The 22,541-nt window shown below is 36.4% G+C and overlaps 1 protein-coding gene across 4 annotated transcripts in view; it reads left to right on the top strand.

Annotated features, from left to right (window-relative positions):
• IQCJ (IQ motif containing J) overlaps positions 1–22,541 on the top strand; it is a 240,990-nt gene that overhangs the window by 33,507 nt on the left and 184,942 nt on the right. The window lies entirely within an intron of this gene.

Here is a 22,541-nt window from a genome sequence, read left to right as displayed (position 1 = left end):
GCACTGTTATTTTTATAGTTCATCAGTTTTTACTACAATAACATTGCTTAAATAGAATACCCTTAGGATAAATGGATGATTATAGGTGTAGAGCAGAGAAATACAGGTGAGTCTATAGTGCCAGAAATCAAGGCAGTTCTCTTCCTGATTTCAAACTGTATTACAAAGTTATAGTAATGAAAACAGTATGATTTTGGTGTAAAAACAGACATATAGATCAGTTGAACAGAATAGAGAACTCAGAAACAAACCCAGGCATTTAAGGTCAGTTAATTTTCAACAAAGACACCAAGAATTCACAATGGGGAAAGGATAATGTCTTCCATAAGTGGTGTTGGGAAACTAGATATGCACATGCAAAAGAATGAAATTGAACCCCTATCTTACAGTATTTGCAAAAATCTATTTAAAGTGCATTAAAGACTTAAATGTAAGAATTAAACCTATAAAACTCCTAGAAGAAAACAGTAAAAAGCTCCTTGACATTGGTCTTCGCAGTGTTTTTTTTTGGATTTGACACTGATACCAAAAACAAAGGTGAAAAAGCAAAAATAAGCACATGGGACTACATCAAACTAAATCTGCACAATAAAAGAAACAACAAAATGAAAAGGCTACTTGTGGATTGGGAGAAAATATTTGCAAACCATATATCCAACAAAGGGTTAATATTCATATAAAATTATGTTATTTAATAATATCATTATTCTATTCCATTCTACTTTATTCTATTATATATGTGGAACTCCTACAACTCGGTAGCAAAAATACCAAATAACTCAACTGAAAAATGGGCAAAAGACCCAAATAGAAATTTTTCCAAAGAAGACATATAAATGGCCAATAAGTATAAGTATATGAGAAATTGCTCAACATCACTAATAATCAGGGAAATGCAAATCAAAACCACAGTGAGATATCACTTCATGCCTGTTAGGATGTCTATTATCAAAAAGACGAGATAAACATAGGTGAGGGTATATGGAACAGGGAACCCTTGTATACTGTTGGTAGGAATGTAAATTGGTACAGTCATTATGAAAAACAGTATGGAAGTTCTTTAAAAAATTAAAAATAGAACTATAAATCCAGCAATCCCACTATTAGGTTTATGTCTAAAGGAAATAAAATCACTATCTCAAAGAGTTATCTGTACCTTCCATGTTTCAATCAGGATTATTCACAATAGTCAAGATATAGAAACAACCTAAGTGACTACTGATTGATGAATGGATAAAGGAAATGTGGTGTATATATATATATAATGGAATATTATTCTGTCTTTAAAGAGAAAGAAATTCTGCCCTTTATGACAATATGGATGAACCAATAAGATATGGTAAGCCAGACACAGGACAAATACAGTATGGTATCACTTATATGTGAAATCATAGAAATGAAGAACAGAATGGTGGTTGCCAGGGGCTGGGGGTGTGTGTGTGGGTGGATGGGGGGGAGGTAAAATGGAGAGAGATTGATCAAAGGGCACACATTTTTAGTTATAAGATGAATAAGTTCTGAGGAGCTAATGGACAGCATGGTTAGTATAATTAATAATACTGTATTATATATTTGAAATTTGCTAAGAGAGGAGATGTTAACATTCTTACCAAAAAAAAAAAAAAAAAAGTGTGTGAGGTGATGAATGTGTTAACTTGATTGTGGGAGTCATTTCACAATGTATGTATATATCAAATCAACAAGATATATTACAGTTTTGTTTGCCAATTATACTCAGTTAAGCTGGAAAAAAGAAATCAAGGAAGTTCTGAAAACCTCAAAGTGTCATTAAACACACACACACACACACACACACAAGATGACATGAAGGAGCTCCCTTTGGCAAATTTCAGGACAATTTGAACATCAAAATAATAATAACATTAAAGGATTATAACTCATTAAATAAAATTTTCAGAAGTCCATGAGTTGATAGTGATACTAAAAAGAAAGAGAAAGGATCAATGTAAGAAAAGCTGTTCTTCATAAAATGCCAGCTAATCAGTGAAGAAAAAATGATGGAATGAGACAACTACTATTTTCAAATTTCTAATAAAGTAGTCAAAGATTATCAGTGGATTTTGAAAGTCATTTTGAGGATTCAGGGCATTCTCATAATCTTAACATATCACCCCTCAGATGTTGTAAATTTTTACCAAGGGGGAAATGTGCTTTTGTAGTGGAGAGATTCAGAGGACACCACCTTACCCAAATTAGCATTGCTGAGAGTGGGACAAACTGATATTATCTATTTCCTCGTGTAGGAATATAGTATCACCTACATAGTACTCTTGATAAAAATGTTAAATCTGTATATAATCATAGAAATAATCTGACAAGTCCAGAATCCATTTTATTTTTTTTATTTTTTTTTAAGATTTTATTTATTTATTTGACAGAGACAGAGACAGCGAGAGCAGGAACACAAGCAGGAGGGAGAGGGAGAAGCAGGCCTCCCCCTGAGGAGGGAGCCCGATGTGGGACTCGATCCCAGGACCCTGGGATCATGACCTGAGCCGAAGGCAGACGCTCAATGACTGAGCCACTCAGGTGCCCCCAGAATCCATTTTATAAGACAAGTAGCTGGTATCATTTAAAAAAAATCCAGTATAGTTAACATACAGTGTTATATTAGTGTCAGGTATACAAAAAGTGATTCAATATTTCTGTACATTACTCAGTGCTCATCAAGATAAGTGTACTCTTAATCCCTTTCAACTATTTCACCACCCTGTCCCACCCACCTCTGCTCTGGTACCGATGTTTGTTCACATCGGTACCAGTGTTTGTTCACTATAGTTAAGAGTCTGTTTTTTGGTTTCTCTCTCTCTTTTTTTAATGTTTTGTTTCTAAAATTGCACATATGAGTGAAATCATATGGTATTCTTTCTCTGACTGACTTATTTTGCTTAGCATGATACTCTCTATGTCCATCTGTGTTGCTGTAAATGGTAAGATTTCATTATGTCTTATGACTGAGTAGAATTCCATTGTATATGTATACCACATCTTCTTTATCCATTCATCTATCTTTGGACACTTGGGCTGCTTCCATAATTTGGCTATTGTAAATAATGCTGCAGTAAACATAGAGGTGCATATATCCTTTCCAATAAGTGGTTTTTTTTTTTTTTTAATTCTTTGGGTAAATACCCAGTAGTGTGATAACTGGATCATATGGTAGTTCTTTTTTTAATTTTTGAGGAACCTCCATACTGTTTTCCATAGTAGCTGCACCAGTTTGCATTTCCACCAACAGCACATGAGGTTTCCTTTTTCTCCAATCCTCTCCAACACTTGTTGTTTCTTACGTTTTTGATTTTAGCCATTTTCACAGGTGTGAGGTGATATCTCATTGGGGTTTTGATTTGCATTTCCCTGATGGTCAGTGATGTTGAACATCTTTTCATATATCTGTTTGCCATCTGGATGTCTTCTTTGGAGAAATGTCTGTTCATGTCTTGTGCCCACTTTTTAATTGGATTATTTGGGGTTTTTTGGTGTTGAGTCATGTAAGTTCTTTATATATCTTGGATACTAATCCCTTATGAGATGTGTCATTTGCAAATATCTTCTATTCAGTAGGTTGTCTTTTAGTTTTATTGTTTCCTTTGCTGTGCAGGAGCCTTTTATTTTGATGTAGTTTCAATAGTTTATTTTTGCTTTTGTTTCCCTTGCCTCAGGACACATCTAGGAACATGTTACTACTATGAGTGATATTAGAGAAATTGCTAACTGTGCTCTCTTCTAGGATTTTTAGGGTTTCAGGTCTCACATTTAGGTCCTTAATCCATTTTGAGGTTATTTTTTTATGTATGATAAAAGAAAGTGGTCTAGTTTTATTCTTTTCATGTAGCTCTCCAGTTTTCTCAACACCATTTGTTGAAGAGACTTTTTCCCATTGCATATTCTTGCCTCCTTTGTCAAAGATTAATTGACTATGTAATTGTGAGTTTATATGTGGACTTTCTATTCTATTCTGTTGATATATGTGTCTATTTCTGTGCCAGTACCATGCTGTTTTGATTACTATAGCTTTGTAGTATATCTTGAAATCTGGGACTTTTATACCTCCAGTATGGTTCTTTTTCAAAATTGCTTTGGCTATTTGGAGTCTTTTGTGATTCCATACAAATTTAGGATTGTTTGTTTGAGTTCTGTGAAAAATGGTGCTGGTATTTTGATAGGGATTGCATTAAATCTTTAGATTGCTTTGGGTAGTGTAGGACATTTTAACAATATTTGTTCTTCCAGTGTATGAGCTGGAATCTTTTCCATTTGTGTCTTTCAGTTTCTTTCATCTGTGTTTTATAGTTTTTAGAGTACAGGTCTTTCACCTCCTTGGTTAAGTTTATTCCTAGATATTTTATTATTTTTGGTGCAATTTTCAATGGGATTATTTTCTTAATTTCTCTTTCTGCTACCTCATTATTAGTGTAGAGAAGTGCAATGGATTTCTGTTTATTGATTTTGTATTCTTCACCCTTTCTGAATTCATTTATCAGTTCCAGTAGTTTTTGGTGGAGTCTTTAGGGTTTTCTATATATATAGTATCATGTCATCTGCAAAAAGTGATAAAGTCTCACTTCTTCCTTACCAATTTGTATGCCATTTATTTCTTTTTTCTTGCCTGATTGCTGTGGCAGGTCTTTTAGTACCATGTTGAAAAAAGTGGTGAGAATGGACCTCCTTGTCTTGTTCCTGATCTTGGGGAAAAGCTCTCAGTTTTTCACCATTGAATCTGATGTTAGCTGTGGGTTTTTCATACATGGCCTTCATTATGTTGAGGAATGTTCCCTGTAAACTTACTTTGTTGAGGGTTTTTTTTTATCATGAATGAATATTGTACTTTGTCAAATGTGTTTTCTGCATCTATTGAAATGATTATATGGTTTTTATTCTTTCTTTTATTAATGTGATACATCACATTGATTAATATGTGAGTATTGAACCATTTTTTTTTTTAAAGATTTTTATTTATTTGAGATAGAGAGCATGAGAGGGGGGAGGGTCAGAGGGAGAAGCAGACTCCCTGCTGAGCAGGGAGCCCAATGCGGGATTCGATCCCAGGACTCCAGGATCATGACCTGAGCCGAAGGCAGTTGCTTAACCAACTGAGCCACCCAGGCGCCCGGGTATTGAACCATTCTTGCATTCCAGGAATAAATTTCACTTGATCATGGTGAATAATTTTTTAATGTATTGTTGGATTCAGCTTGCTAATATTTTGTTGAGGATTTTTACATTTATATTTGTCAGAGATATTGGTCTGTACTTCTCTCTTTTTGTAGTGTGTTTATCTGGTTTGGTATCTGGTTTGGTATCAGGGTAATGCTGGCCTCATAGAATAAATTTGGAAGCTTTCCTTCCTATTCTATTTTTTGGAATAGTTTGAGAAACCTCTTTAAATGTTTGGTCGGATTCACCTGTGAAGCCTTCTGGTCCTGGACTTTTGTTTGTTGGAAGTTTTTGATTATTGATTCAATTTCATTGCTGGTAATTGGTCTGTTCACATTTTCTGTTTTTTCCTGATTCAGTTATGGGAGGTTATGTTCCTAGGAATTTGTCCATTTCTTCTAGGTTGACCAATTGGCATATTTTTTTATAATATTCTCTTAAAATCCTTTGTATTTCTGTGGTGTCAGTTATTTCTTCTCTTTCATTTCTGATTTTCTTTATTTGAGTTCCCTATTTTTTTATGAGTCTGACTAAAAATTTATCAATTTTGTTGACTTTTTCAAATAACCAGCTCCTGTTTTGTTGATCTGTTCTATAGTGTTTTTTTTTTTTTTTCGGTTTCTATTTTATTTATTTCTGCTCTAATCTTTATTATTTCTGTCTACTGGTTTTGGGTTTTGTTTTTCTTTTTTCTAGCTCCACTAGGTGTAAGGTGAACTGTTCTGTTGTTTTTTTTCAGTTTCTATTTTATTTCTGCTCTAATCTTTATTGTTTCTGTCTACTGGTTTTGGGTTTTGTTTGTTTTATTTTTTTCTAGCTCCACTAGGTGTAAGGTGAGCTTCTTTATTTGAAACTTTTCTTACTTCTGAGATAGGCCTATATTGCTATAATCTTCCCTTGTAGAACAGCTTTGGTTCTATTCCAAAGATTTTGGACTGTTGTGCTTTCATTTTCATTTGCCTCCATGTAGTTATTTCTTCTTTGATTTCTTGCTTGATACCTTCATTGTTTGGTAGTTTGTTATTTACCCTCCATGCATTTGTGTTCTTTCCAGATTTTTTCTTGTGATTGATTTCTAGTTTTCATAGTGTTGGGTTGAACAAGGTTTGTGGCATGACTTCAGTCTTTTTAAATTTGTTCAGACTTATTTTGTGGCCTAATATGTGATCTATCTGGAGAATGTGTCATGTGTACTTTAAGAGAGTGTGTATGCCATTGTTTTAGTATGGAATGTTCTGAGTATATCTGTTAGATCCATCTGGTCCAATGTTTCATTCAAAGACATTGTTTTCTTGTTGATTTTCTGTTTGGACGATCTATTCATTGATGCCCCCTGTTCACCAGAACTTGGCACATCAGAGTCATTTTTCCTATGTGTGTTGTGTATGCCCTAATGTGGCTGAGCCACTTTTGCCTTCAGTCCAGTCATCTGCAATGGCTGTCTTTGCCTTCTGTGGACATGGTTTTCTTCCTGTGTTGTTAGTGGACCGGTTTGGGTCTACCTTGGGCTTAAGTTTTCAGACCAGGCATTTGCCAGAGATGAGGTAGCACCAAACTTCACGGCACTTTCCCTGTGTTTTCCCGAGAAGCGTTTGTTGGTGGGTGGGGCTGGCATTCAATCTAGATGTCTGCCTTCAGCCTACTACTGAGGCCACAGTTGAATGGGTGTGTGGGGATCTTCCTTCCTGCAGCAGGAGTTACTTTGGTATGGTACTGGCCCCTGTGTTCGCTACTTGCACATTGTCAGGCTTGTGGCACCACTTTAGATGGGCTCTAGCCAAGGGCATATTTGAGGGGACAGGTCTGCAGGAGAACATGGGGTGGGGTGTGCTGTGCCAACAAGGTCTGCACTGGTCTGCTGCAGGAGGGGACCTGTATCCAGTGTCGTCAGAGGCAGGCTGTGTTGGAAGGGGTGGATCTGCAGAAGTACATGGGGATAGGACAAGGTGTTCGCAAGGTTTGTGAGTGTCTGCAGTGGGAAGGAAATAAGGTCTGGCTGGAGTGGGTGTGTCAGCAGGAGAACAAGGGGGCGGGGTTTGCTGTTAGCAAGTTAGGTAGCATTGTTGGTGCTATGCTAGTTCCTGCAGGTGTCTGTGTGTCTAGGCTGGGGGGTGCAGGAGGGAAATTGCTCCACCAGCTTATTTGTTCCTGGAGAAGTCTCCCAAAGTTCCCTGCTTCTCCAGCACATACTCTGAGAGAGGTAAACAAATCTTCTTGTATACCCCAGGCTTTTTTCAGACTGCTGCTTCTATGCAGTATTTCCCACTCCCACTTTGTGCAAAGGCTGTAGATGACATTTTAGAGAAAATAAGGGAAATTTAAACAGGGACTGAATATAAGATAATATTGAATTAATGTAATTTTTCTTAGCTGGGATATTGTATTGAAGTCATGTAAGAGAATACTGTTAATCTTAGAAGAGATATGCTGAAATATTTAGGGATGAAGTATCATGATCTTTAATATCATATCATACCTAACAAGATCTACTTTCAAATAACTAAATTTTTTATGGACTTACAATCTGATGCAATTGGTTTAGATCTTTAATTTATTGGTTATTAATTTGGACTTTTCTCATTTCTCAAAGTTATAACAGTTCATTTAAAGTCCCTCTATGGTAGTTTGAACTCTGTCTCCTCTTTCATCAGCTTTTTGGTTTCTTTTCACCTTCATATTTTCTCAGCAATGATAAAGCAAATGCCTGGATTTGTATTAACCTCCTGTGTCCTTTAGAATCACATCTTGGTCAGTAGGTATACATTGGCATAATAAGCCTGCATGGTCCTTACCATTTTATTAGATTCCTACAAAAACTTTGCAAAAGGCATTTAGGTCTTTTCCTTGTTTCCAGCTAACCTTTGCTTGAAAATGAATATAACTCATTAGTTTCCTAGATAACAATCATTTAGAGAAAAGTCAGGTCTTTTATATTACCACTTCCAAAGCTTTTTGTTAACTAATTATTTGATAATAAAAGATATATATGAAAATTTTATATATTTTCAAACTCAAGATTTGCCTCCCCCATTTTCCATAAAATGGCAGCTACAGTTAACTGCATCACATACTGCCTTCCTTTTTTTTTTTTAATATTTTATTTATTTGAGAGAGAGAAAGAGAGCACAAGAGGGGGAGCGTCAGGCAGAGGGAGAAGCAGGCTCCCCGCTGAGCAGGGAGCCCAGTGCGGGACTCAATCCCAGGGCCCTGGGATCATCACCTGAGCTGAAGGCAGATGCTTAACTGACTGAGCCACCCAATGGACTTTCATTAGGCTGGAGGAACAGGGGCCACCCTCCTTCTTTTCATGACAGGGAGATAGAAGCTAGAAATGAGCTGTGCCACACAGGTAATTCATGGGTGAATGATAGGAACAGGGTCTGAGCCTCCTGGTACTCTAACTGAGGCTTCTTCTTTATACACTTCTCAGCAATTTCCTGATCCTGTGCTTCTAGCCATTCCTGCAATGGTATTTCCTTCAGTCACAATTGTTGACTGAGAATCTGCTGTATGTCCATGCCAAGACTGGACATCAGGGACAAAGACAAATACTTTATTGTCTCTGGCCTCAAAATGCTATTGTGTGTTGAAAAGAACTAGACATTAGCTATACCATATAGAAATCAGATGTTATATTAGATATAAATTAGGTATTGTAAAAAAGAGGGTGGAGAAGTTGCTTAAAGTCACCTACCTCTGTGGTCTTTAGGATCTTATTTTTGTAAGTCTCTGGAGTTTTCTAGAGAGAATCTACTGTTTCTTTGAACACTGGATGTTTCTGTTCATTATTGGGAATTGTGGCTAAACATGCATTTCTGATGATTCCTTTGATTCTAGAATCAAGCCCAGGCCTGGAGAAGTGTCAAAAGAACAGATTTCATACCACACCTCACACTATCACTTTCTTCACTGTTATCTTTCTTTGCACATCTATAAAATGGAGAGAGCCAAATGTGTCCCCACTGGATGGGTTCATGGAGGAGCAAAGAGTGACAGAGGAGCCTCTTTTGAACCGTTAGAATGAGAGGGTGAAATTAATGTTGTTAAAAGATATCTGATAGTTATCCAGTTCTAAGTTTCTGGAGTTGTGTTTTAGGAGATATGATTTGATCTTGGATGGATCAAATCATGAATGATACCTTAAAGACATTTTCCTTGTTTTCAACTGTTTGTTGATGTAAATCATTTTTATTATAACCAGGCTGGTATTTATCTAGTAAGCACCTGTACAGCAGGGCCAATATTGTTACAATATTGACATACTTCCAATCACTTGGTAATAACCATTGCTCTATATAACCATTTCTCTGTGAGATCCCTCATCTCTACTCTCCTAGCACGTTCTACCATCTCCACCTCCAAAATTCATCAACCAAAGAATGAATTCTTGACATAGCAAGGAAACTAGTTGGTATATATTTTGAATATCTTCCTTTTTCTACTAATTGTAGTTTCTAATTTCATGCCAATCAGTCATTCAATTCTTCCTCTAAAATATTTTCTCAGTTTAGAACTGGGAGAACTTTTTATTTTATTTGACAGAGGGAGAGATACAGCGAGAGAGGGAACACAAGCAGGGGGAGTAGGAGAAGGAGAAGCAGGCCCCCCACTGAGCAGGGAGCCCAATGTGGGGCTCGATCCCAAGACCCTGGGATTATGACTTGAGCTGAAGGCAGACGCTTGACGACTGAGCCACCCAGGCGTCCCTAGAACTGGGAGAACTTTTAAAACTATTTCAAAATCATGACATTAAGTGGAAAAGAGAAAACTCAGTAGTTTTCTAATTAAAATAGTAAAATTAAATATGTATAGATACTACTACTGAATGCTTGTTAGAGAAGATGTCTCTTTTTGAAGTATAGAGAACATTAGTCAAGAGGAAGATTAAGATGGAACCAAGCACAATGTACTTTGCATACTGGAGGTATTCCATGCACGTTGGTAGATCATCCTGTAGGGAATGAGGCTGTTCAGTGTGGAAGAGAGAACTGGTCAGTAGATATCAGCTATCTTATCAATGTGTTTTGCTTTAAAGGCAGCCTTCCCCAGTTATTGATTTTCTCTTTATTCCATCTTTGGCCACAGAACTCCTGATAGTGACCTCTAGGAGTTGGCTTTAGCTATCCCCCATGATGCTTTCTCTTGGACCATGGTCTTAAACCCATTTAATGTCTTCCAGACCTGGACTCTTTTTGTCTTGTGGTTTCACCAGACACAGCTCAAATCTTTCTGGGATCAACACGTTCCTAATGCCAGTACCTCTGTCCCTAGCTCGTGTTCACTTAAACATTTTTTTTTAAGATGTCAGAAAAGCTAAACTCATTAACTTATTTTATAGTTCAAGTGAAAATATTTCTATCCAAATCTCCATGAAAGTATGTTTCTGTATACAATTTCATTTATCTACTATTTATACATAGCAGCTGCACATACTTAGTTACTGGGATGTTAGATTGCTTTTCAGATTCAGAAAAAAGTAATCACAGCTGGCATGAGATCTGTAGAATGGCTATCTTTGACTATATTTTCCCTAGCTCTTTCTCTATGATGAATGTCATACTCATAGCCAGTTAAAATCATGTTTACCTGAAATGATTCTTTCCCAAACAAGAAACATGACTTTGAGTGCTGTACATCAGTTGCCAAGCTAATAAGATAATCCTCTTTTCATTTCAAAGTCTATGCTCTAATCTTAAAACAGAAGTCTTTTCTCTTTGCAACAGTCGCTGGATAAAGATTCTGTTATCGTAATCCTATTAAAATGTATTCACTTTTGCAATACACTTTGATAATAGTATTTATTCCTCTAAGCACCTTGGAAGAAGAGTGATAAGACAAATCTATTCAAAATTTCAGGGAAAAATAGTTGCAGAGGGAGGGCAGGTATGTTAAAAGCTTAAAAATGAATAATAACTAATATCCGTTGCAGGAAGAACAATCATTAATTTATGAATTAGCTTCTAGCCTCTAATTAGGAAAGATAGTAATTTTCCAGATGAAATGCCCTATACTGATCATATGTATCCACACAGGCAAATGTTAGATAAACTGAATTTCCTGAGTACTGAACTAGACACCAGTCCTCACCTGTGGCGGCTCTAATACCTCACCCTTTAATTGGCCCTGATGGCTTTAAAGTTGCTAACATTATTTCAAAAAATAAACAAATGATTAGCTTTGACAGGAGATGTGTAAACAATGCTATAATTAGTGAATTGGTTCTACTAAGACATTAGCTGGTACTGTCTCTTTAGTCGGTATAGATATTGTGCTTTCTTTTCTTGATTTTGTATGGGAGCACTTAAAATTCCTGGTGACTTCTGACATTTTGCTTTGAGTGAGGGGATCTCTCTCTCTCTCTTACTCTTTCTCTTTCTTTTTAAAGAAGAACCAATAGTAGTAAGGTTTAGTTCTCTATTCCTGATATGATCATCCTGTATCGATCCAACTTCATTTATGTAAAAACTGCATAAAATGATTTGCCATTTCCATAGGTTTTTCTCTAAATTTTTTGTTTCAAATCAAAGTGCATTTCTACACATCAGTGTACCTTATATCTAGCACTAGGCTTTTCATTTATTTTTATAGCAGAGTTTAGGCTATTTTGTATTAGTGGTATATTTCAGATATGTTTGTGGTTCAGATCACTGAGAAAATATCCACTTTTGTTCATAAAGTTTCTGTGTGAAAGTTACTCTTAAATCAGTATAAACTTAATGTTTAATATTATTAAATGTCTTCTCAGTTGCAAAATGTGTACATAATTATAAATTCGCAGAAAATGTCCATAATATATATATATATATATATTTAAATATATAAAGAGTTTATTTATTTATTTGAGAGAGAGAGAGAGAGCATGAGCAGGGGAGGGGGAAAAGCAGACTCTCTGCTGAGCAAGGAGCCCGATGTGGGACTCAATCCCAGGACTGAGATCATGACCTGAGCCGGAGGCAGTCGCTTAACAACTGAGCCACCCAGGCACCCTCCATTTTATATTTTTAAAACCTGGAGAAATACTTCTTTTCTTTTTAAGATTTCATTTATTTATTTGACAGAGAGAGATAGCACAAGTAGGCAGAACAGCAGGCAGAGGGAGAGGGAGAGATAGAGAGCACAAGTAGGCAGAGCAGCAGGCAGAGGGAGAGGGAGAAGCCCTGATGCGGGGCTCGATCCCAGGATCCTGGTATCATGACCTGAACCAAAAGCAGCTGTCCCACTGACTGAGCCACCCAGGCGACCCTGATAATTACTTCTTTTGTAGGTGTATTGACTTGACTTGTGCTTTCCACTGTTAGGCACTGACCTATGATTTAACAGACATTTATAAAGCTTCCTGAAATATGTCATGTTCTATTCTTGAGGTGTTTGGTGACTAAATTAAAGAAAAATGGAGTCATAATAGCTTATGGATTGATTTAAGGGTGTTTTAAGATCTACATTCTCCTCGACTAAGAAGCAAACACATAAAGCCACTATTATCAGACGTTAAGGAAGAAATTGACAGTAATACAATAATAGTAGGGGACTTTAACACCCCACTTACATCAATGGCTAGATAACCCAGACAGAAAATCAACAATTAAACAGTGGCTTTGAATGACACACTGGACAGGTGGACCTAACAGATACATTCAGAACATTCCATCACCAAAGAGCAGAATACACTGTCTTTTCAAGTGTACATGGAGATTGTACGATAGATCACGTTAGGACACAAAAAAAGTCTCAATAAATTTAAGTAGATTGAAATTATATCATGCATCTTTTCTAACCACAATGCTATGAAACTAGAAATCAATCACAAGAAAAAATCTGGAAAGAACACAAATACATGGAAGCTAACTAAATAACATGCTACTAAAAATTGAATTGGTCAACCAAGAAATCAAAGGAAATAAAAAAAATACATGGGACAAATGAGAATGAAAGCACAATGGTACAAAATCTTTGGGATACAGCAAAACTGTTCTAAGAGAGAAGATTATATCAGTACAGGTTTCCCTCAAGAAGAAAAATCTCAAACAACCTACACTTACACCTAAAGGAGCTAGAAAAGAAGAAAAAACAAAGCCCAAAATGAGGAGAAGAAAGGAAATAATAAAGATTAGAGCAGAAATAAATGAAATAAAGGCTAAAAAAAAAATCAGTACAACAGATTGTTGAAGACAGGAGCTGGTTCTTTGAAAAGATCAACAAAATTAATAAACCTTTAGTCAGACTCATCAAAAAAAGAAGGGAGAAGACTCAAAACTAGAAATGAAAGAGGAGAAATAACAACCTGTATCACAGAAATACAAAGAACTGTAAGAGAATATTATGAAAAATTATTTGCCAACAAATTGGACAACATAGAAGAAATGGATAAATTCCTAGAAACATATCACCTTCCAAAATTAATCAGGAAGATATAGAAAATTTGAACAGATCAATTACTAGCAAATAAATTCAATCAGTAATCAAAAAACTCCCAACAAACGAATGGCCAGGACCAGAAGTCTTCACAGGTGAATTCTACCAAACATTTAGAGAAGTTAATACCTATTCTTCTCAAACTATTCCAGAAAATAAATGGGGAAGGAAAGTTTCTAAATTCATTCTACAAGGCTAGCATTACCATGATACCAAAACCAGAAAAGACACTATGAAAAAAAAAAAAAAAGAACCACAGACTGGTAAGTCTGATTAACATAGAAACAAAAATCCTCAACAAAGTGTTAGCAAACGGAATCCAACAATACACTAAATACATTATTCACCATGATCGAGTGGGATGCAAGTCTCAGGAATATTTGCCAGTCAATCAACATGATACATCACATCAACAAGAGAAAGAATAAAAAGCATATGATCATTCCAATAGATGCAGAAAACACATTTGACAAAGTACAACATCCATTCATGATAAAAACTGTCAGCAAAGTAGGTTTAGAGTGAACATATCTTAATATAATAAAGGCCATATGTGGAAAACCCACAGCTAACATCATACTGAATAGTGAAAAACTGAGAACTTTTCCTCTAAGATCAGGAACAAGGCAAGGATGTCCACTCTCAGTGCTTTTATTCAACATAGTACTGGAAGGCCTACCCACAGCAATTAGACAAGATAAAAAAAAGGTATCGAAACTGACAAGGAAGAACTAAACCTTTCATTACTTGCAGATGATATGATACTTTATAAAGAAAACCCTAAAGACTGCATTTAAAAATTACCAGAACTGATAAATGAATTCAGTAAAGTGACTGAACACAAAATTAATATACCCTAATATACAGAATTACTATACACTAATAATGAGGTAGCAGAAAGAAAATTTAAGAAAACAATCCCATTGACAATTGCACCAAAAATAATAAAATATCTAGGAATAAACTTAACCAGGAGGGGACAAATCTGTATGCCCAAAACTATAAAACACTGATGAAAGAAAGATAACACAAATAAATGGAAAGATACTCCATGCTCATGGATTGGAAGAAACAATATTGTTAAAATGTTGATACAGCCCAAAGAATCTATGGATTTAATGCAATCCCTATTAATTACCAAAAACGTTTTTCCCAGAACTAAAACAAATAATCCTAAAATTTGTATGGAACCACAAAAAACCCTGTATAGCCAAAGCAATCTTCAGGAAAAAAAAAAAAAAAGCTGGAGGTTTCACAATGCCATGTTTCAACATATACTACAAAGCTGTAGTAATCAAAACAGTATGGCACTGGCAGAAAAATAAACACATAGATCAATAGAACAGAATAGAGAGTCCAGAAATAAATCCACACTTTTATGGTCAATTAATCTTCAAAAGGAAGGCAAGAATATGCAGTGGAGAAAACATAGTCTTTTCAACAAATGGCGTTGGGAAAATTGGACAGGTATATGCAAAGGAGTGAAACTGGACTACTTTCTTACACCATACACTAAAATAAACTCAAAAAGAATTAAAGACCTAAATGTAAAACCTGGAACCATAAAGCTCCTAGAAGGAAGCATAGGCAGTAATTTCTTTGACATCAGCCATAGAAACATTTTTCTAGATAGGTCTCCTGAGGCAAAATTGAACTATTGGGACTACACCAAAATAAGAAGCTCTTGTACAACAGAGGAAATCATCATTAACAACAAAAAGATAACTTACTGAATAGAAGAAGATATTTGCAAATAATATATTCGGTAAAGGGTTAATAACCAAAATTCATGAAGAACTTAAACTACTCTGCACCAAAAACCCAAACAACCCAATTAAAAAATGGGCAGAAGAAAAGACAGTCTCTTCAATAAATGGTGCTGGGAAAATTGGACAGCTATATACAGAAGAATGAAACTTGACCATTCTCTTACACCATACACAAAGATAAACTCAAAATGGATGAAAGACCTCAATGTGAGACAGGAATCCATCAAAATCCTAGAGGAGAACATAGGCAGTAACCTCTTCAACATCGGCCATGGCAACTTCTTTCAAGACACGTCTCCAAAGCAAGGGAAACAAAAGCAAAATGAACTTTTGGGACTTCATCAAGATAAAAAGCTTCTGCACAGCAAAGGAAACAGTCAACAAAACAAAGAGGCAACCGACAGAATGGGAGAAGATATTTGCAAATGACACTACAGACAAAGAGCTGATATCCAAGATCTATAAAGAACTTCTCAAACTCAACACCCAAGAAACAAATAAGTCAAAAAATGGGAAGAAGACATGAACAGACACTTCTCAAAAGAAGGTATACAAATGGCTAACAGACACATGAAAAAATGTTCAGCATCATTAGCCATAGGGAAATTCAAATCAAAACCACATTGAGATACCACTTTACACCAGTTAGAATGGCAAAAATGGACAAGGCAAGAAAACAAATGTTGGAGAGGTTGTGGAGAAAGGGGAACCCTCTTACACTGTTGGTGGGAATGCAAGTTGGTACAGCCACTTTGGAAAACAGTGTGGAGGTTCATTAAAAAATTAAAAATAGAGCCACCCTATGACCCAGCAATTGTAGTACTGGTTTATTTACCCCAAAGATACAGATGTAGTGAGAAGAAGGGCCACATGCACCCCAATGTTCATAGTAGCAATGTCCACAATAGCTAAACTGTGAAAAGAGCTGAGATGCCCTTCAACAGATGAATGGATAAAGAAGATGTGGTCCATATATACAATGGAATATTACTCAGCCATCAGAAAGGATGAATACCCAACTTTTGCATCAACATGGGTGGAACTGGAGGAGATTATGCTAAGTGAAATAAGTCCATTATCATATGGTTTCACTTATTTGTGGAACATAAGGAATAGCAGGGAGGACATTAGGAGAAGGAAGGGAAAAATGAAGGGGGGGAAATCGGAGGAGGAGATGAACCATGAGAGGTTATGGACTCTGAGAAAAAAACTGAGGGTTCTAGAGGGGAGGGGGGTGGGAGGATGGGTTAGCCTGGTGATGGGTATTAAAGAGGGAACTTATTGCATGGAGCACTGGGTGTTATACGCAAACAATGAATCATGGAACATACATCAAAAACTAATTATTGTATGGTGACTAACATAATAAAATGCGTGGAAGACATGAATAGATGTTTTTTCAAGGAAGACATACAGATGGCCAACAAACACTTGAAGAGATACTGTCATAGGGAAATGCAAATTAAAATAACAATGAGATATCACTATACACTTGTGATGATGGCTAAAATAAAAAACACAAGAAATAACAAGTGTTGGTGAAAATGTGGAAAAGAAGGAACCCTCATACATTGTTGGTGGGTGTACAAACTAGTATAGCCACTGTGGAAAACAGTATGGCGTTGCTTTAAAAAAATTAAAAATAGGATTGCCATATGATCCAGAAATTCTACTACTGGCTATTTATCCAAAGAAAATGAAAACACTAATCCCAAAAGCTATATGCACCCCTATATTTATTGCAACATTATTTACAAGAGTGAAATTATGGAAGCATCCCAAGTGTCCATAGATAGATGATGGATAAAGAAGATGTGGTACACACACACAAACACACACACACACACACACTCACACGGGAATATTACTCAACCATAAAAAAGAATGAAATCTTGCCATTTGCAACAACATGGATGGACCCAGAGGGTATAATGCAAGTGAAATATGTCATATGTGGAATTTAAGAAACAAAACAGATGAACATAAGCAAAAGAAAAAAAAAAGGGAGGCAAACCATAAAAGATCCTCTGAAACAAATAATACATTATATGTTATAAAAAAGAAGATAGTAGGAAGGGTAAAATGAAGGGGGGGGAAATCGGAGGGGGAGACGAACCATGAGAGACTATGGACTCTGAGAAACAAACTGAGGGTTCTAGAGGGGAGGGGGGTGGGGGGATGGGTTAGTCTGGTGATGGGTATTAAAGAGGGCACGTATTGAATGGAGCACTGGGTGTTATATGCAAACAATGAATCATGGAACCCTATGTCGAAAACTAATGATGTAATGTATGGTGATTAACATACCATAATAAAATTAAAAAAAAAAAGAAAGATAATTGAAGCTCAAAAAAAAAAAAAGAGGCTCTTAAGTATAAAGAACAAATTGAGGGTTGTTGGAGGGGATGTGAGCAGGGAGATGGGCTAAATGTAAATGGGTGATGGGTATTAAGGAGGGCATTTGTGATGAGCACCTGATGTTATATATAAGTGATGAATCACTAAATTCTACTCCTGAAACTAATATAACACTATATGTTCACTAACTAGAATTTAAATAGGAACTTGAAACAAGAGCAAAAATGTAAAATAAAAAAGAGAGGCAAAAAACCAGACTCTTAAATACAAAGAAAACACTGGTGGTTGCCAGAGGGGAAGTGGGTGAGGTGACGTGTGAAATAGGTAAAGGGTATTAAAAGTACACTTATCTTAACGAGCCCTGAGAAATGTGTAGAACTGGTGAATCATTATATTGTCCCCTGAAACTAATGTAACACTGTACATTTATTACACTTGAATAAAAAAATAAAAAGAAGAGCAAATATGTTTTATAGAGTAATTTGGGGCAAAAAGTCCAATCTAAAACTTGCAATTTTGAAATAAAATATTTATGAAACATGTTTTGTGTTTTCCTTTTTTTGGGCTAAATCTAAAATTCCATAATGCTGGTATTTCTTATAGAAGTTTGTGAAGGATCTTCCCAGAGTTGACATTTAATCACCCACTTGTCTGCAGTATTTTATATCTAAGTTGGTGATTTCCTGGGACAGATACATCCCTCATTTCTCTTTACACCAGACAGGGACACTTTAAATTCCTAGTAACTGCTGGGGCTGAAATGTGAAATAATTTTTTTTTTTGAGGAGGAATAATTCTGGGTAGTTTTAGTTTCCCATTTTTGTAATGGAAACCCTGCAGTGATTTAATTCCACATATATTAAATTTGCACACACCTATATGGGTTTCTTTGCTAATGAGACAGAGAGAACCTCTGTCCAGTCTCTGTGCTTCTTGGCCCGAGGCCTCAACAGGGCTAGTTAGTGGGGAGTTGACAGTTTAGAAATGAGCAAAGCAAATGTCTGTGATCTCAGGAGGATATCAAGCCACATAGGACCATTTGCTCTTCCCCAAATGTGCCTTAAGTGTTCTCTCCTTGGTCTCCTTGTGATCTAGTTTCTGGCCTTCTCCCACTACCCGCCTCCTTTTGTTCCTTCTCTTTGGACTTAGATTCAGAATTGAGTTAATCCCACTTTTCAGTTCATTGGACACTCATTAGCAGGTCATGCAAGGTCCCTTTCTTGTTTTATGAATTTATTTTCCTCTTAATCTCTGATCACCACACTCATTCTCCCTTTCCAAGACATTCACTCAAATGTGTTTGATGTGTGATTCCTTTTAAAATATGCAGTGTTGGTGTGTATTTAAATTCATGTAAGTGTTATTGTGTTATAGCTCTCCTTCTTTCTTACCTTTCCCTTAATACATTTTGCGTATCTATTCATGCGCATACAGCTAGTTCACTCCTTCTAATTCTGCATAGGTTTTTATGTTATACATTTACCATATTTTACTTATCTCTTCTCCTAGAGCTCCTGCTCACCGCAGTGGCCTCCCATCATTTCTCCATGTCCTGAAGTTTAGTCAGATTGACTTCTTTACATTCCTCTAAAGTAGCAGAAGTCTTTGCATTCCTGTTTGGCCGCCATGCTTACCACCTAGATAATACCTATTACTATACATTCTTTATGTTTCTCCTTAAATGTAATTTAATTCAAGAAATCTTTCCTGATCTCCTCTCCAGAGTATGCTTAAGCTCCCATTCCATGTTAATTGTATTTCCTTTATTGAAACAAAAATAGTACTTTATTATAATGCTGTACTAGCCAGTAAGCTCCCAAGGGGCTGGATCATGTCTGCTGTGCTCACTGTTGGATGGTTAACTTCTCAGTAACTAATTCAGTGTCTAGAACATATTAGATACTCTATAAAAATGTTGATTTAATGGACAAATGCATGATTGAAATTGAGACATGACCACTGAATCCAAGAACTCTTAATGTTCCTAATGACACAGCCAGTTAGTAATAGTATCCCCATTTTATTGGAAACTGAAGCTCCGGAAGATTAAATAAGTTGTTAAAGTTATATAGAGATGAATCATGGAGATGAGATTCAAACACATATATCTTTGTGTGTGGTAGTATTTTAGATTCAGAAGCTTTTGGGGGCTAGGCTAAGCCTTTTTATTACTGATGATATTGTTACAATGAATCATCTCCTAGCTGCAGATACCTAATCCATTCTTCTGGAGCTATAGGCTGAAGGGGAGGGTAGTAGATTAATTCATCAGGACATCTCTATTGAGCTCCTACTATATTCCAGTCACTGTCCTAGGAGCTGAGAATACAGTGGTAGAGTAACAAGCAAAATATCTATTGCATTCAAGTTTGTATTCTCATGAGAGAGACAATGAATAAGTAAACATATAGTTTCAGGTAGTATTAAGGGGCTTGAGAAAGACTTGTGGTGGTAGTAAATAATTAAAATTCATTGGTCAAGACCAATGGGAATTAATGGGAATGAGAAGAGTCTAGTCACAGAAAAATCCAGACCAAGAATGTTCCAGGCAGAAGGAAAAGGAGGTTTGAAAGCTGGGAGGGGAGAACAAACTTGGTGATTTGAGGAACAAGTAGGAGACCCCTGAGGCTGCAGCTTAGTGAACAAGTGGAGATGGTGTCTTAGTCCATTCAGGCTGCTATAACAAAATACCATAGACTGGGTGGTATATAAACAGCAGAAATTTGTTGCTCACAGTTGTGGATGCTGGAAATCAAGGTCAGGGTGCCAGCATTGTTGGGTTGTGGTAAGGACCCTCTTGGGTTGCCAACTGCCAACTTCTCATTTTATCCTCACATGAATAGGTGAAAGAATTTTTTTAGGCCTCTTTTTTTTTAATTAATTAATTAATTTTTTATTATGTTATGTTAATCACCATACATTACATCATTAGTTTTTGATGTAGTGTTCCATGATTCATTGTTTGCGTGTAACACCCAATGCTCCATGCAGTACATGCCCTCTTTAATACCCATCACCAGGCTAACCCATTCCCCCACCCCCCTCCCCTCTAGAACCTTCAGTTTGTTTCTCAGAGTCCATACTCTCTCATGGTAGGACCCTTTTATAAGGACACAAATTACATTCATGAAGGTAAAGCCCTCTTGACATAATCACCTCAAAGGTTTCATTTTTTAATATCATCATTTTAGGGGTTAGGATTTCACCATATTAGGTGGGGGAAGGACACAAACATTCAAACTATAGCAGATTTTTAGGCAGGTGATACTTCACAAGGTTTTATAGGCCATGATGGTGGGCATTGTGTCAGGAAGCCATTGTAAGATTTTAAGCCAGGGAATTATGTGATCTGACTTACATTTTAAAAAGATCACTTTGAGTGATTATAGGGGCAAAAAAAATGAAAGGTGAGGTACCAGTTAGGAGACTGCTACTGTAGTCCAAGGTTGTAGCTGTAGGAATGTTAAGTAGTGCTCAGATCTGAAATACATTTCAAAATATTGCAAATAAGATTTGATAATTCATTGAATGTGTGTATGGAAGAAGGGGCATGATTGGGTGATGGATATGAGGGAAATGAAGGAACCAAAGTGGGTTGACTATAGGGAATGATGTAGCCAGACTGAGTTGGGAAACACTTAAGATGGAGCAGACTTCAGGTGGAAAGCCAGGAGCTCTGTCTTAGACATGCTTGGTTTGATATATCTATTAGACATCTAGGGACCTTATCAAGTAGAGATACAGCCCAGAGCTTGGTGGAAAGTTTAGGCCTTGGGATACAAACGTGAAAGCTATCTATGTATAGATAGTTTTAAAGCCAGTCTCCGGGGAGTAAAGGAAGAAAAGAGGGTGAAGGATTGTAGCTGTAGAGTACCTCAACACTTGGAAGTCAGGATGAGGAGGAGTGCCCCGCAAAACAGACCGAGAAAGGGTAGCCATTGAGGTAGAAGGGAAGAGAGAGAGGGAAAGTGGAGAAAATGTTCAGGAAGGAGAATGGTCAGCTATATGATATGCAGTTGAAAAGACACTGGTCACTGGAATTGGCAAAAAGCAGACTCATGAATGACTTTCCCAAGGCCCACTTCCAGTAGTGTGGCTGAAAAGCTAATGTAGATCCTCTTTGTTTGTTGTTTATATTTTTATAAATCAAGTTTTGCTTTATAGGCACCAAAAAATCCTATTACCAAGATGACTTTATGGAAGGGAGTCTTTTTGTGAAGTTAGCTATTCTGTTATACTGCAAATTATCACCCCCCCCAATTTTTCTAATGTGATTCATGTAGAGATGTCTTTCTTTTTTTTTCTTAAAACTCTCATTACTTTACCTGATCTACCTAACTGCTTGAAATCCTTAAAGTCTTTATACTTATTTTCTGAAAAATGACCATCTACCAGCTAATGAAGCTTCTTTCCAGTTTATTTAAGGACAGTGCTGTTGAGTCCGATAGTAATATGAATAAGCTGATAAGTAATAATAGTAATATGTCTGAAAATAATATTAATAATAATTTATTAAGCATTTACCATATGCCAGGCATTATTCTAAGTGCTTTCTATTCATTTACTTTTTTAATTCTCACAACAATCTAAGTACTGTTATTACTTTCTTTTATGGAAAGAGAGCACAGAGAGGGTAAGCAAATTGCCAAAGGTCAGGCATTTAGTAAGTGGAGGTACTAAGTACCCAAAGCCTAAGCTTTCTAACCATCAAGACAGATTGTCTTCATGTATTCACTCTTTCATTGGGTGCTCTCTAGGTTTTGGGTACTCGTGACAGGGATAAAGGTATCTACACCCTAAGAACTCTCTGTCATCCTCAACTCC

Source organism: Mirounga angustirostris, unplaced genomic scaffold (genome assembly GCF_029215605.1).
Source record: "Mirounga angustirostris isolate CCGP_5_RB_7025 unplaced genomic scaffold, mMirAng1.0.hap1 SCAF_1, whole genome shotgun sequence".
NCBI classification, from domain to species: domain Eukaryota; kingdom Metazoa; phylum Chordata; class Mammalia; order Carnivora; family Phocidae; genus Mirounga; species Mirounga angustirostris.
Note: the sequence above shows the minus strand (reverse complement) of the source record. Positions and strands in the feature narration are given on the sequence as shown.